Source organism: Trifolium pratense, linkage group LG2 (genome assembly GCF_020283565.1).
Source record: "Trifolium pratense cultivar HEN17-A07 linkage group LG2, ARS_RC_1.1, whole genome shotgun sequence".
Lineage (NCBI taxonomy): Eukaryota > Viridiplantae > Streptophyta > Magnoliopsida > Fabales > Fabaceae > Trifolium > Trifolium pratense.
In genome coordinates this window covers 63,372,009-63,388,633 of record NC_060060.1, presented here as the reverse complement: position 1 = coordinate 63,388,633, position 16,625 = coordinate 63,372,009, and positions in this window count along the sequence as shown.

The following is a 16,625-nucleotide window of genomic DNA, read 5'->3' as shown; positions in this document are numbered from 1 at the left end:
TTAAAAAGAAGGCTAGATAGCAAAGGCGAAGCCTGGGTAGCTCACATCTCACCCATCCTCTGGTCGTACCACACCACTCCCCAATCCTCGACAGGAGAGGCGCCATTTACAATGGTCTACGGTTCAGACGCGATGATCCCGGTGGAAATAAATCCTCCTAGTTGGCGCAGAGAAACCACGACGCAGGAAGAGAACGACAGAGCTTTGGAAGAGAACCTAGACATGATCGAAGAAAGAAGAGAAAAAGCGCATTTCAGAGAATTCGCCATAAAGCAAAGGGCCGCTAGGCGTTACAATACAAGAGTCAAACAAAGAAGTTTTCAAGAGGGCGATTTAGTGCTGAAAAGACCTATGGGAAAGGATAAAGGAGGAAAGTTCGCGGCAAACTGGGAAGGCCCCTTTCGGGTGCAAGAAGCTTTCGAAGGAGGAGCATATCGTCTAGAGACCATGGAAGGAAGAATCCTCCCCAGGACGTGGAACGTAGCAAACTTAAAGTTCTACTACAGCTAATCGCGGGGCATCATGTTACTGATGGAAGAATAAGTAAAACCATTCTCTTCTTTTAGCAATATTTTTAATGATGTATAAGAACTGTTTTCATAAATGAATAAAAAGACAATGAGACACTCTTTTCCCCTGTTTTGACTGGGGTTTTTATCGAGGCTCATTGAATTTCAAAATTCTAGTAGTTTATATCTTCTTGCATATCTCAAAATATTTGCGTCAACCTGATTAAGTTACGGGCTCTGAATCAACGAAAACGGTTATCTCAAACTTGAGCTCTGAATCTTTATCAAAGACCAACTCAGATGTGAGCGCTGAACCATAAAACAAGGTTGCAAGGCCTTGGCGTTACCTGTAAGTCTTACGAGTTGGGTACGTCAGAAAAAGAAAAATTAAGCAAGGTTGCAAGGCCTTGGCGTTACCTGTAAGTCTTACGAGTTGGGTACGTCAGAAAAAGAAAAATTAAGCAAGGTTGCAAGGCCTTGGCGTTACCTGTAAGTCTTACGAGTTGGGTACGTCAGAAAAAGAAAAATTAAGCAAGGTTGCAAGACCTTGGCGTTACCTGTAAGTCTTACGAGTTGGGTACGTCAGAAAAAGAAAAATTAAACAAGGTTGCAAGGCCTTGGCGTTACCTGTAAGTCTTACGAGTTGGGTACGTCAGAAAAAAATTAAACAAGGTTGCAAGGCCTTGGCGTTACCTGTAAGTCTTACGAGTTGGGTACGTCAGAAAAAAAATTAAACAAGGTTGCAAGGCCTTGGCGTTACCTGTAAGTCTTACGAGTTGGGTACGTCAGAAAAAAATTAAACAAGGTTGCAAGGCCTTGGCGTTACCTGTAAGTCTTACGAGTTGGGTACGTCAGAAAAAGAAAAATTAAGCAAGGTTGCAAGGCCTTGGCGTTACCTGTAAGTCTTACGAGTTGGGTACGTCAGAAAAAGAAAAATTAAACAAGGTTGCAAGGCCTTGGCGTTACCTGTAAGTCTTACGAGTTGGGTACGTCAGAAAAAAATTAAACAAGGTTGCAAGGCCTTGGCGTTACCTGTAAGTCTTACGAGTTGGGTACGTCAGAAAAAGAAAAATTAAACAAGGTTGCAAGGCCTTGGAGTTACCTGTAAGTCTTACGAGTTGGGTACGTCAAAAAAAAAAAAATTTAACAAGGTTGCAAGGCCTTGGCGTTACCTGTAAGTCTTACGAGTTGGGTACGTCAGAAAAAGAAAAATTAAACAAGGTTGCAAGGCCTTGGCGTTACCTGTAAGTCTTACGAGTTGGGTGCGTCAGAAAAAGATACAGCAAAGAAAGGCGGAATTATCAACACCGCCAGAAGAAGCTTACACACAACCAAAGCAAGGCGATTCACTATAACGCCAAATGACAACAGGTATAAAGTATTTTCTATCGATTCACATAACTGGTGCAGGGATAAAGTTTCCAAGGTGAGAATGACAGAAGGCGTTACCTCACAACGTAATGCAAAATTCATCCGCAAAATTATAAAGAGAGAAGATCATTGCAAATAAAGAAGTTAATAGAAACCCGATAAAGGGTAAATTGTTCAAGCCACGAAGGGGCATACAAATAGTTACAAAAGCCACATAAGGGCAGAATTAAATTCATTACAAACAAGGTCAAATCATTCACTGGGAGGTACATAGGGAACGAGCTTCCCATCTATGATCTGGTTCATCGCATCAGCTTCAGCTAAGCTCTTGGCGTCGAGGTCTGGGAAAAGAAGCTTGACTTGCTCAAGGGCATAGGCGAAGCCTTCCTCGTACTGGTTGGCAGCATACAGTTGAAGCTCCTTCACGTCAGTTTCCAACCTCTCCTTCTCTTCGCCCAAGGTCCCCACGGAGAACACCGCTGCATCTTTCTCTTTAGAAAGCTTAGAAATCATCTCATCTTGAGCAGCAGCATTCTCTTTCAGCTTGGTCTCGGAGGCGGCATAACTTTCCTTAACCTTCGCCAGCTTATCCTCATACTCCTTCTTCAACCTCTCCGCCTCGCCCTCCTGGCTCTCCTTCAGCTTCCTGATATCCTCCTCTAGCTTGGTCTTGGTCTCGGAATATTTCTTCTCAATATCAGCAAGATGATCATCAACGACCTTCACCTTCCGTTTTGCCTCTTGGACCTCCTGCTCCTGCCGATTCGTCAGCAAATAGTTGAGAAGAGTACCTTTTACCTCATACTCCAGGGCTTTTCTCCTCAAGTCTTCAGTAGGAGTGTTAGTAAATCGGGTCATATCGCCAACCATAGTCACCCCCCTCTCAATAAACTCGAGGGGATCGAAGGAAGCCCAAGAAAGAGAAGCAGCGGCTTCAGTATCTTCAGATGAAGGCTGAGTAGAACTGGAAGCTTTGCCTTTGCCTTTGTCAGCATCTCCAGCTGGTTGGCTACTCTTCTCAGTTTTTTGTTTCTTAGGAGGCGGGACGACACCCTCGGATCCCGTCACTTTAGCAGCAGCCCTTCCTGGGATCTCAACAGGGATGCGCCCATCATGCTTTTTCTTGCTCCGTCCCTCTTTAACTCCAGCCTCTTCCACTTGTAGCTGCTTCAGAGGGTCGGTAACGCCAGCAGCAGGATTGGTTTTTTGTTGACGAGCTTTTGCCAAGAACGCCAGTCTTTCTTCATTCGAAATAGTCCTCATTCTTTCTGAAAAATAAAGGAATCAGAAAAACACAGGTTAGTAATAAGGCGAGATCAACATTAAAATAAAAAGAAATATGCATATATGCCAAGTTCATCACTTACGTAAATACTCTGTCAAAGCTTCGCTATTACCCTCACATCTAAGGATATCAGCAGTGTCCATAAGAGCAAAAGAATCAAGAAAGTGGACAATGTCCTGCTCAAAGTCACTCAAAGTCTCAAAGATGGTTCCCTTTATAAGCCTAGGGTTGTCAGTCCAGTAGAAAGGGAATAAGGGATCTCCTATCTCATCATACATTAGATCGGGAAGTTGGTCGCTACTGCGAACCCTAAAGAAGGAGTCCTTGAAGCCTTTGAAGTTGGAGGCATACAGACTCATGAGGCGATGATTGGGTTGACTACTAAGAGAAACCATAGTCTGGGGTTTTAGGTTCTTGATATGGTAAAAACAGAAGAAAACACCAATCGAGGGTACCAGTTCAAAACCTAGGCACATCACCTCGAAGGCTTTTACGAAGGCCCAGCTGTTAGGATGAAGTTGAGTGGGGGCGACATTGAGAACCCTCAACATCTCCGCCTCGAAAGAAGTAAAAGGAAGCCAGAGGTTTAGAGGTTGGATCACGCCAGTGTAGAGATAAAAGTAATCCGGCGGGGTGCCGTTCTTGAAAAAGACAAACTCATCTTCTTGGACAGGCTCAGTGATGATAGACTCCTCATGTTTGGACTCTGTAAGTCTGACGGCTTTCCTAAAGCTCATCACCATCTCCGCACTAGTGTATTTTGAAGGAACTTCCATGGTAACGGGAGTATAGCCAGCAACCACCAAATCTCGGCAAGGGTTTTTCCGCTTTCCTGTGAAAGAGGAAGGGGAAATTATGACACAATCACTATCACTACCGCTACTACTATCGCTATCACTGTCACTATCGCTACTGCTTCCAACATCAAAATCCCACAACTCCGAATAAAATCCCCGGCTATTAAGAACACCGTTTGCCCTAGTATAATGGGCGCGAACTTGTCGCGCCCACTCAAAGTAACCAGGAGAAGAGGCCGAGATTCTCCTCTCATTCTCATCTAACTCCCTCAGGATAACCATTCTCTAAACCTATGAATTAGGGTTTTTCTCCTTTGAGCGAAACTAAATCAAGAAAAAGAGTAAAGGTACGAAATAAAATACCTTACGGGTAACACTTCAAAGCCGAGAGGAACGGACGTCTTTAAAGGAAGACGATTGAGAAGCTCTACCGAAGGTTGGATAGGAAGAAAAGAAGCTCTACCGAAGTTACGAAAAGAAAGACAAGTGGGTAGAACTAGGTTAGAAGTTGCAAAAGGAATAGAAGAGAAGAAAAGAGCAAAAACTCCCTATTTATAAACCTCAGTCCTAACGTCGATTCGAAGTTATAAAGTTCGAACGAGTAGTGTCATACGAGTCGTCGGATCGCGTACGTGTCAAAGCGCACATCCCAAGAGTAAATCATAGAAGATTTATCGTCAGATGTTTAATTACAACGCCTATAGGCGAGACGACTAACTATAACGCCTTTAAAGGAAGGGCCACGCCAGGACAAATTATCTCGCCGAAAAAGTTTGATTCGCCCGTGGGGCGCGGCGAAGATATCCAGAACAACGCCCAACGAGAAGAAGCCAAAAAATCAAGAAAAAATAAAAGTAATGCATTCTACTCAAAGCAAGAAAGAAAATCTTTATTATTAGCAGCAAATAAAAGGTACAACGAGGAGAAACCAAGGCTACATGGAAAAATCCTAAAATCCTATCAATCAGACTCTGAATCCTTTTGCACAGGCTCAGGGAAAGTTATCTTGGATTCCACGGTGACCCGGGACCCCTCTTCCTCACTGGACGAAGAAGCACGAAGCTCAGGAGGAACATAGGCCTCCAGAAACGAAACGTAATCCTCATCGCCACTACTAGAATCGGAGGTATCCGAGGAAAGAACGATAACCTCCACCTTTTTGACATCCTTAGACCTTCGGGAGCGAGTGGAGTTGGAGGTAGACACCTCTACCCTTTTCTTCCTTCGCTGAGTTTGAGACTTCTCAGCAGCAGGCATTTTGGCATTGTTCTTTTCCATCGTGATGATTCAAAACAAATTGATATAAATTTGAGTTTTATCAGGTGATATTTATAGTCAACTTTTAACCTTAACATCGTTATTAACGATAGCAATAAGTGTTTGGACGGTCGTAACCACCAACTTTTGACTGTCTCGAGAAATGTCACTTTTACGTTTCCAAGGAGTTAAAAATTTGACCCACTTTAGTTATGGAAGATTGCAAAGGGAGGCGGTACTAAAAGGAACAAAAGAACAACACATAAGGAAAGGAAATTGCTTAATATTCAAATTTTTTCGCAAAGGAAATACAACGGAAGCAAGAAACAGAATGAAAATAACGAAGGTTCAAAGATACGGAAACAAATTACAAACATAGGAAAAAGACATAAAAGAGCAAGTAAGTAAAGACTTCATGGCATGGTAGAACTCCCCAATTCACCGGCGTCGGCGACGGCGAGACGGTGCATTTCCTCCAGCGCCCGTTTCACCCTTTTCGCCTTCACCATGTTTTCTTCAATAGGCTTCAGATCCTCTCTCAGCTCGTTCTGCTTGTCCAAAAGGTCCACCAAAGAATGGCGCCTGGAAATCAGCTTAGCAACATCATCCCTAATCTCGCCTTGGAGAGCCCTCTTCCTCTTCACCAGCGGCTTCATCTCCTTGTTCAGCAGCGCCAGACGATCGTCCACTCTCCGCTCCTCGTTAAAGCATATTCCTAAGATTTCCTCTTGCACACCCATGGTCTCTTTCGTGATCTCTATCTGGCTATCAACAGCTTCGGTGACTTCAAAGTGACATTCCTTAACATTCTCCACAGCAATCACAAAGGAGGCATTAGCTTTTAACTCCTTTTCCAGGCGCAAGACACTATCGAGAAAGCGTTTCTCTTCTTTGGTCAACCTCCAGCAGTAGTCGTTAAGCTCCTTGACGAATTCAGAAAATTCGCCAAAATCCTCCATCAGGTCTTCAGTATTTATGGTCAGCATACGACGGAGCCGCTTGATAACTGGAGAGGCGGGAGACTGACCGCATTCAAAGGGAGGATTTTTGGGAGACATAATTGTGAAAAGAAGTCTAAAATGTCAGCGAACAACAAGGGATGAGTTGATCGGGGCGCTGAATGCTTCATTTATAGATAAAGAAATCTCATCGTGGCAGTAGTTAGTGGGGAGACGGTTGATGAAAATTACACACGAACAGAGGAACGTGCGCCAGGGAGTGGGAGAGAATGTAATTTCGCGCCATAATATTGAGAGGGAAAATTCGAATCACATTCAAGTACTTCACCCCTTTGGACTTCGTACTTGGGGGGCTGTGGACTGGGCAATAGGCTTAAAGGCAAAATCAAACTAGCCCAATTAATATGAGAAAGGAAACAGGCCCAAAACAATTAAATTTTAAACGTCCATTTGGCGATATAAGGCCTGGGCGAGGTAGGCAATGACGGATAACGCCCATAAGACGGATTTACCCACGATAACGAAATATCTTCATCCTTCCCTAGCAATTAACTTGGGAATGAAGAAAACAACTCCTTGAAACTGCCATGGCTTGGAGACCAAGGTTTTTATTCCTACTTTCACGCTGCATCACCGGAAAAGGCGCTGAAGACCGGATTTGTAGGAACCCTAGCTTGGAGAAGAAGGCTTCAATGGTCTATAAAACTCCCAGGGTTATTAAGATTAAACTGAATGTAATCACACCATTCAATCAATAATATAAACCCCCTTGTTTTTTACCAGAACAGTTAGTTAGGAAAATATGAATAAGATACAAATTAAAACAGTTGTAAGCTATATATTAAAATATTGGTAGAAGAGTCCAAGGGATGAAAATTGAATTGTGACTTAAGAGATGAAAAATATATTACCGAGAGTTATAAAGTTAATTAGTGTGTATTTTTGTATTCTCCTTATTATAATATAGTAAGCAAAAATTATTATATTCACCAAAAAAAGTAAAGGCTAAGTAAAAGCTTGAGTGAGTGTATATTAAAAAGGCATAAGTATATAAATGTAGAATATGAAAAGTATAGAGATGACAATAATAATTATAATAATAACTAATAATAATAATAATAATAATAATAATAATAATAATAATGATGTGGCTAAATGAAACAATTTGATTGGTCTAAGTGGATTAGGGTTAGGAGAACTATTTAGGAATTATATATATAGATAAAGACAAACATATGTGATTAACAAGATGATCATTTTTCTTGTTGGTAAGATGTATGCTTTGTTAATGTATGACCATGGTTTCTAATCACTCATGGGCCAATTTTTATTTTACTTTTTATTTTTTCATAAATTTTTAATCTTTAGAAAATTTCGATCTTTTAAGGGCCTATTTAAATTAACTTATTTTTTAGTTTATAAAAAATAACTCTTTTTTTTGTTTGTTTTTGAAACAAAATAAAAAATAACTTGTACAAATAAATAATGGTCAAATCTCAACCAACTGAACTAACCATTACTTAAGAATACCTCATGGACCAAATTTTATTTTGCTTTTATTTTTAAGCTTATAACAAATATTTTATACAAATAAGTAAACTTTTATATTAATTTATAAGTTTTACCTAACAAAAATTATATCTTCATAAGTTATTTTTTCATAAATACTTTGACAAGCTTGTGAATAATACATAAGAGTTTATTTATTTGCGTAAGTGGTTCAACTTGACCTAATTGAAATAATACAAAAAGTTCATTTACAAAACTTTTGTATTTTTCAAAATGAGATGAATTAAATATGAATTTTCTAAATCAAAATATCAAAATAAAAGTAAAGAATATTTAATTTGACCTAAAAATCAAATTTTGAGCTCCTTATTTTTGGACAAACTTTTTATAATACTCTATATATAAATTTGCAAAATCATCATAACTATACATCAACTTAACAACATGACTAAAATTGCATGCATAGATATTTTGTAGGGATAAAAACATGATATTCATTTATGAAGAAGAAAAATTAAATTTAGTAATTTTGCAGAGACAAAAAACAATTATATACCTGCTAATCCGAATCTGATGCCCATATAGAGTATTACAAATGACTAAATATTAATAGTATTACAATAAAATATATACACATTATAAATTATAAATTTTTTTGTGCAAAATAAATAAATAAATGCATTTTAATAATTATATGTATTAATAACCAATAACATTAAAACAAAAATTGAAAGTTAATAATATTGAAATATATTAAAATCATAGTTGGATCCAACAACAACAACCACAACAACAACAACAACAACAACAACAATAATAATAATAATAATAATAATAATAATAATAATAATAATAATAATAATAATAATAATTTGTTAAAATCTTACATGTTTTTGAAAAGAAAATAATACCATATGTTGTTAAAATACTAATATCATATTATTTGATAGGATATTATAATAATATCAAAATATTTTAATCTTGTTAAAATAATTGTTTTAAAAAACGTGAAAATCTTGGTTAAAAGATTTGATTTATATTGTGGAACAAAATTGATTGTTATATTTATGTTAAGGATATATTTGCAAATATTATAAAATAGTATTTAATATAGAAAATTTAATAAAGAAACAAAATCTGCATTAAATGTCTGCCACTTGTTAACCACATCAGCGGTGTACCGATACACATCCACATAATAAGTGTACCGAAGAATTTACCTTATTGGATTGGATATTTGGCAAATATAGTTTGATCATATTTTTTTTATGGCCATGATTAAGATTTATTCTTATATTTATGATTTCATATATTCCTTATATTGTTACAAAAAAAAAGGAAAAAAGATTTCATTCCTTATATGATTCGTTAATTGATTATACGTGTGATATATCAATTTTGTAGTAAAATAATAGATCTAATTTTATTTGGCTTAACTACACATTTGGTCCCTTACGTTTATTTTAGGTTTCAATTTGGTCCCTTACGTTTAAAAAGTATCAATTTGGTCCCTTACGTTTATTTTGAGTTTCAAGTTAGTCCTTTCTGTCAATTTTGTCACTAACACCGTTTGAACAGTACACGTGTCAGTGTGTCCAAGTGCCACGTGTCAGTCCACATGTGCAAATTGACTGCCACATGTGACAAAATTGACGGAAAAGACCAACTCGAAACCTAAAATAAACGTAAGGGACCAAATTGATACTTTTTAAACGTAAGGGACCAAATTGAAACCTAAAATAAACGTAAGGGACCAAATGTATAGTTAAGCCATTTTATTTTATATCAATCATGTCTTATGGCAAATATTCATTTTAAATATATTGGATTGATATCACTTATGCATTCAGTTAAGATTTTTTTTATTTTTTTTGGGATTCTATTGAATTTTGAAAGATATATTAAATTATTTTGAGTCACTCACTCACTACTTATAGGTTATATTTGTGGCTTAATTGTTAATATTTATTTTTTACCATGATTTTAGCCTTTGAAATACTAAAGTTTTCTATAAATCCTGAAGATTCATTCTCTATTTATCTACAAGTTGAGAAGAACTTTATTAAAATAAATTAAAAAGATGAGATGCAATATAGTAGTTGAGATAACTTTATACACAATATAGTAGTTGAGATGCAATTTTGAAATACATGGTGTAAACATTTAATAGCTTGATTTCGTTTAAAACAAGTGCCGTGAAAACTGAAAAGCATTTCCTTTTAATTATGTCTTATATTTTTGTAAACCGAATTATTATTGCCAAGGCATGTAAACCGAAACATCTTTGCATTTCAGATTTGTTGCATCATAGCTACTATTTATATTATATCATCGAGCAACAAATTTTATATTGTCTTGTTGTTATTTGAATGCTCACTTGCAAACTGTTATTGAAATTATTATTTTGAGGAACTATTAAGACAATTGACTATTAAATTATCCTTATATTGATTTATTATTAGAGTTTTTGTATTATTATATATTGGTTTGCCGTTGATTTGTGGCTATTTGAGATGACTTGTAAAGTCATCAAAGTTTATTGGCTCCATTTGCAAGGAAGAATTCGAGTGGCAACCTGAAGTTTGCTTGGAGCTCATTTATATAAATGTACAAATGATTGGTAAGGGCATTCACTCGCTAATATGATGAAACATTTTTAAACGGACATAAATGACAATAGTAACAATTCAGCCCAATAATAAGGGAGATGTTGATTTGCAGAACAATTGATTGCATAAGTATAATTATTTTCTTGTCATTCATATATGAATATCAATATGGAAACAAGAAATGAAGAGATGTTGGATATCTCTATATATTACTACACATATTTTGGATAAATGAAGTGTAATGAAAAAGTTATAAACCAGAAGTTTATACTACACTATTATATATAATAATGCAATTGAAGCATAATCTATTGTCAACCAGAAGTTTACAAATCATATTAAATTTATTGTTGGCAATACCGGTTGGGTCATCCCGGATTTATTATGATGCGAAAAAAAAAACTATAAATATATATTGAAGGGCCCGAAGTTCCTTCATTCTAATAATTTTTATCGGTTATTAATTCCCAAAAGAAATTGATAATTTGAGATTTTGGACCATTTAGATATTTTGTGACTTGAATTGATGCATCAACTAAATTGGTCACATGGATGTTTACTCACAACCAGAAGTTTGTGAGTTTGTTTTCTCAAATAGTTTTGCTAAAATCTCATTTTCTAAATTCTTAGAAAATATTTGATAAGTATCATATGTCAATTGAAATCGATATCGAATAGAATATGATCATACAAAAAAAATGGACTAGAAGATCCATTCTTTAGACGTCTAAAGTAAAATCACATGACTGATATTTATGAGATCATAACTTCTAATTTATATTTTGGGAACATTCAAACATGTATGTGAGATATTGATTCGCATCATGCCAACAAGTTATTATAAGTTCTCCCCTAATTTACAATTTGAACTTTGGTTTATAAACATGATTCCCATATCAACATTTTTGGAAGTGTTGTGTATGTGCAATTGCTCCAATATAATGCATTTGAACGGTTCTTAAAGAATATTGGGAAAATGTATTTGACATGAATCTTCATATATTATAAAGTATCTCGAGCCAAAAAAAAATAAAAAATTGGACTTATTTTCAGCTCTATAGGCTGGTTCTCAAATGATGAATTAGTTTTCCCAATATTAGGAGGAGAGAATAAGCAGCTGAAATTGTGAACCAGAAGTTCAATTGAATCACTTGAAATAAATTATTATTATTTTTATCTCGTCTTGATCCTCTTAAATATTATTATGAACCAGAAGTTCTAAAGATAATTCATTTGCATAGTCTATGAAATTAATAAACAGCTGCTAATGCTCCAATCAAAATGGATGTCCTTGATGGACAAGCAAATGAAATTTAACCACCCCGAATCGTGGTAAGCGAATCGGTTCCAAAGATGAAAATCCTCAAATAAGAAAAGGAGCTAAAAAGAAAGATCACCATGTGAGGATATGAAATTGATTTTCCGAGTTCCAAAAGAACTTATCAGGTACCTGAAAGATATGAAAATAAAGAGATCTCAATAAATTATGTCATGGATAAAATATGATGGAACCGAGATAAAGTCAACGTTGACAATATTTTTTGCACATAGTAAAGCGCTATATATGTGATAAATGACAATGAGGATCTAGATCAAAGTCTATTAAAGATTATAGACAATGAAATTATTGACTAAATAGATAGACGTGATTGATACAATATTAAACTAGCTTTGCAAAACAAAAGGTTGTTGGACCAGCAGTCCATACACTTGAAGATGAAAATAATTATTACAAATTAGTTTTCGCGCGAAAAGAAAATATACAAATATTTAAAGTTTGACTCATAACTTCTAATTTATAGTTTGGGAACATTCAAACATGTACGTGAGATATTGATTCGCATCAAGCCAACAAGTTATTATAAGTTCTCCCCTAATTTACAATTTGAACTTTGGTTTATAAACATGATTCTCATATCAGCATTTTTGGATGTGTTGCGTATGTGCAATTGCTCCAATATAATGCATTTAAACGGTTCTTAAAGAATATTGGAAAAATGTATTTGATATGAATCTTCATATATTATAAAGTATCTTGAGCAAAAAAAGAAAAAAAATTGGTCTTATTTTCAGCTCTGTAGGCTGGTTCTCAAATGATGAATTAGTTTTCCCAATATTAGGGGGAGAGAATAAGCAGCTGAAATTGTGAACCAGAAGTTCAATTGAATCACTTGAAATAAATTATTATTATTTTTATCTCGTCTTGATTCTCTTACAAATTAGTATGAACCAAAAATTCTAAAGATAATTCATTTGCATAGTCTATGAAATTAATAAACAGCCGCTAATGCTCCAATCAAAATGGATGTCCTTGATGGGCAAGCAAATGAAATTTAACCACCCTGAAGCGTGGTAAGCGAATCGGTTCCAAAGATGAAAATCCTCAAATAAGAAAAGGAGCTAAAAAGAAAGATGACCAAGTGAGGATATGAATAATTGACTGAGTTCCAGAAGAACTTATCAGGTACCTGAAAGATATGAAAATAAAGAGATCTCAATAAATTTTGTCATGGATAAAATATGATGGAACCGAGATGAAGTCAACAATGACAATATTTTTTGCACATAATAAAGCGCTATATATGTGATAAATGACAATGAGGATCATAGATCAAAGTCTATTAAAGATTATAGATAATGAAATTATTGACTAAATAGATAGACGTGATTGATACAATATTAAACCAGCTTTGCAAAGCAAAAGGTTGTTGGACCAGCAGTCCATACACTTGAAGATGAAAATGATTATTACAAATTCGTTTTCGCGCGAAAATAAAATATACAAATATTTAAAGTTTGACTCATTATTAAAGAATAATGATAAACGTCTATCATTAATTTTCAAGAGGCGTATTCACCTGAAGTGAATTCAGAACTTCTTTATAATTGATTAAGTTTAGTATATGTATTTGATGGCTCACTTAATAATTATGATTACATGAAAATCATCTCACTTGATAATTATATGAAAATCCCAAAAGGATTTAATTTTCGTGAGACACATATATCAAACTATTGGAAAGGTGACTTTGAAGGAAAATTGCATTTAAAACAGAGTAAAACGCAGCGGAAATTTAAGAATTTTCCTTTGGTGGATCCTTGCGAATGGACATGATCAGGGTTTCGATTATTACCTTTGAAGAACAATTCCTCGATTCTGAATTGATCACAAGAACCGCACGATCGCAGCACCTCTAGCCGGTCCACACGAACAGTTTCCGTTCACCTCTTAGTGCTAGCTTCAAGACGACGGTAGAGGGAGATTTAGTGCGGTTAGGGTTTAGAGAATTCTAGGATTACTCTAAAACTCAGATTATGTGTGTAACACTTGACTGAATTACATAAGGCTCTATTTATAGAGCTTATTATGTTGTCTTCAGGCCAAAGTGGTTATTGGACTTCATAAGCCCAATAACCTACTGTAACTAATCGCACCCCACTAATAAGTCATACTTATTTCTCCCGTCATTAACTGTCCTTATGTGTGTGACCCTGTAGGTTCCTATGACGTTGGCAATAATATTAATCTCAATATTATAAACAGTGAGCGGTATCTAGCAACACATCACTGCTACCCAAGTCACAAGAATGTCACGTGATCTGACAAACCTTTCGTGATAAAACTCGTGTGTATAATTACCCTTTTACCCTTATGTCTATATTGAACACAAGGCATAGTACGTCACCCTTGTTAAGTTCAATATTGGGCCCATAGACATATCTCCCGTTATGTAGGAGGGGTAAATTCCATCTAGGTCACTCATGTCCCTCAGCATGATTCGTGGAATACCCATCAACCAACCTTATAGTCATCCTGTTACGGATAACTTTGAATGGCGACAAAGTACTACACTCCTACACCTAGGGAACATAGTGGTTTCAGGTCGAAGGGTGGAATACACCACTTATCACTATGAGAATATCTTATGACATTTCATAACATACTATGTAGTATTCTCATGGTGGGTCAATCCGATATAAATATTACTCTTAATATTTATATCTATGTGAAGACTTGATAACTCTTTATCTATGATCCGTGAGATGTGATCATCAGTCTACCAACATAATAGTCTCTACGTTTTGATGTTATCCCAATTCACATTAAAGCTCGACTACGGATGTTTTAAGAATAGTGTTCTCATGTGTAATGGATTCTCACGATTAAGTCACACTTAACGTTCCATTCAATGAACTTACTATTCTAGGGACTCTATTATTTAACACATAAACATAATAAAGAAAAGCCTTTATTTAATAAGTAAATTATCCAATACAAGTATCATGCAATTATAAATAATTGGCCTCTAGGGCTTACACCAACAGACTTAATAAACATGAATAAGTCTCCTTATATACTCGAGCAATATATATGCTTAAATATTTCTAAGTGAGAAATATGAAAATGACAATTTGTTCATTTGAAGAAAATATTTGGCAATGAATTTTTTTTATATCTATGTTGATGATAAAAATATCATCAAGAGACTCCTTAAGAACTTGAAATATTGTCATTTCTTACAGAATAAGTATATGAAGAATATTTTAGAGTTCAAGTAAATGATGAAGAACTAATTGGTCATGAAGTACCACATTTTAGTTCAATTGGGGTCAAATACATTATGGACCTATTATTTGTTGTCAATATATCATCAAGTATATATTTTGTTATTTTAGATATGCAGGTATTTTGTTTAATCCTCGTAAATGTATAGATCACAAACAAACTATATGTTCACATGAAGAAGTACAATTACTCATGGAGATCTATGAAACAAACAACAATAACAATATCATGAAACGAAAAGACGAGGAAAGTTGAGCACTATAGAAGATAAATCAAGAATGTGATTTGGTTGAAGTGTGTGATTCATCAGATACAAGAATTTGTGAGTTTTCTTCTAAAGGGTTCTTGCAACGATTCAACATGAAGATAATGTCGCATAAACTACATATTTAGAGAAGATTATATGATAAAGAAGACAAGACATGTCTTTCTACAAAGTCAGCTTCAAGTAAAACTTTTGAGCAACTACTACAACTACATAAGATTATTTGATTTTCTTCGTCTCATATATAATTGTCTTTATGAGGGGGAGATATAAATATGTTCTGCACTCTTTTTCCCTTAACCATCGTTTTGTCCCACTGGGTTTTTCCTGATAAGGTTTTTAATGAGGCAGTTCACACACAAAGGATGATGTTGATACACCTAAAAATATGCTATTTATTTAGTTAATTTATTATTATATTTTATATGTTTTTATTTCGATTTCAAAGTTTTACTATATAAATAGTTACTTATTTCTCGTATTTTAAATAAACAGATAAAAAGTGTACGAGTTGAAGAAAGGGGCGAAAATGGACTGAAAAGGAGCAAAAATGGACAAAAAGGGCCACACATGTGCAGCCAACTGGGCCACACATGTTGTTATCCCATATTTTAGCTCGAGCTAAAATATGTTTTCATCTCTAGTTCCAAAGACATTCATTATTGAAAAGCTTGTTAAAAGGCTTTAAATAGTATCAGGCTTTAAATGTCTTCAAGAGCAAGAGAGATTATCTCTCTTATCTTCTCATTTAATGAAAGTTAAGGGTAATGTCTTTAAGAACAAGAGAGTTCTAATGGAAAGTATTCTTTGTATTGTCCAATATGAATCTACAAGATATGAAGAGATTCTGTCTTTCGAGTAGATGGTTGATTCGATTAAAGTTAACGAATCGAAGTGCTTAAAATGGTGGACTTAGAGTATTTTCCATCCTTCAAGTATGAATCGATTTCGACAGATACAACGGTTCAAGGCCTCGGTTCATTTCAAATACAGAAGGACGCGTGACAGAGGACTAGTAGTTTAACGTTAAAAGTAGCAGTTACTTAGTTTTTCTATAAATAGGAGTTTGTATGTCGAAATAAGGGTCACAATTCACTTACACAAATTCTCAAACACTCAAAGTACCCATGTTAAAGCGAGAAACGAGTTACTCGAGAAAGATGTATGAATCAGTGAACCACTGATGACAAATCGTCACACTCTCTATTCCATGCCTATTTTAGCAACATTAGATACATTTTAGTAGGTTTTTAGCAATAAATATGAGAGAAATCTAACCATTAGCTTGATTACTTGATTTGCAAGAAAACAGGAAAAACTGCAGGAAATAAAGGATTTTCACTACGCTGGGGGCGTAGCCCATCACGCGCCGCGTGATGGAGCTCACAGGGAGCAAGGATTTTCACTCTGATCACGCGCGGCGTGATACTTGACCACGCGCGGCGTGAAGCTTGGTGCAGGAACTGGATTGCTCTCTGACTTGACTACGCGCGGCGT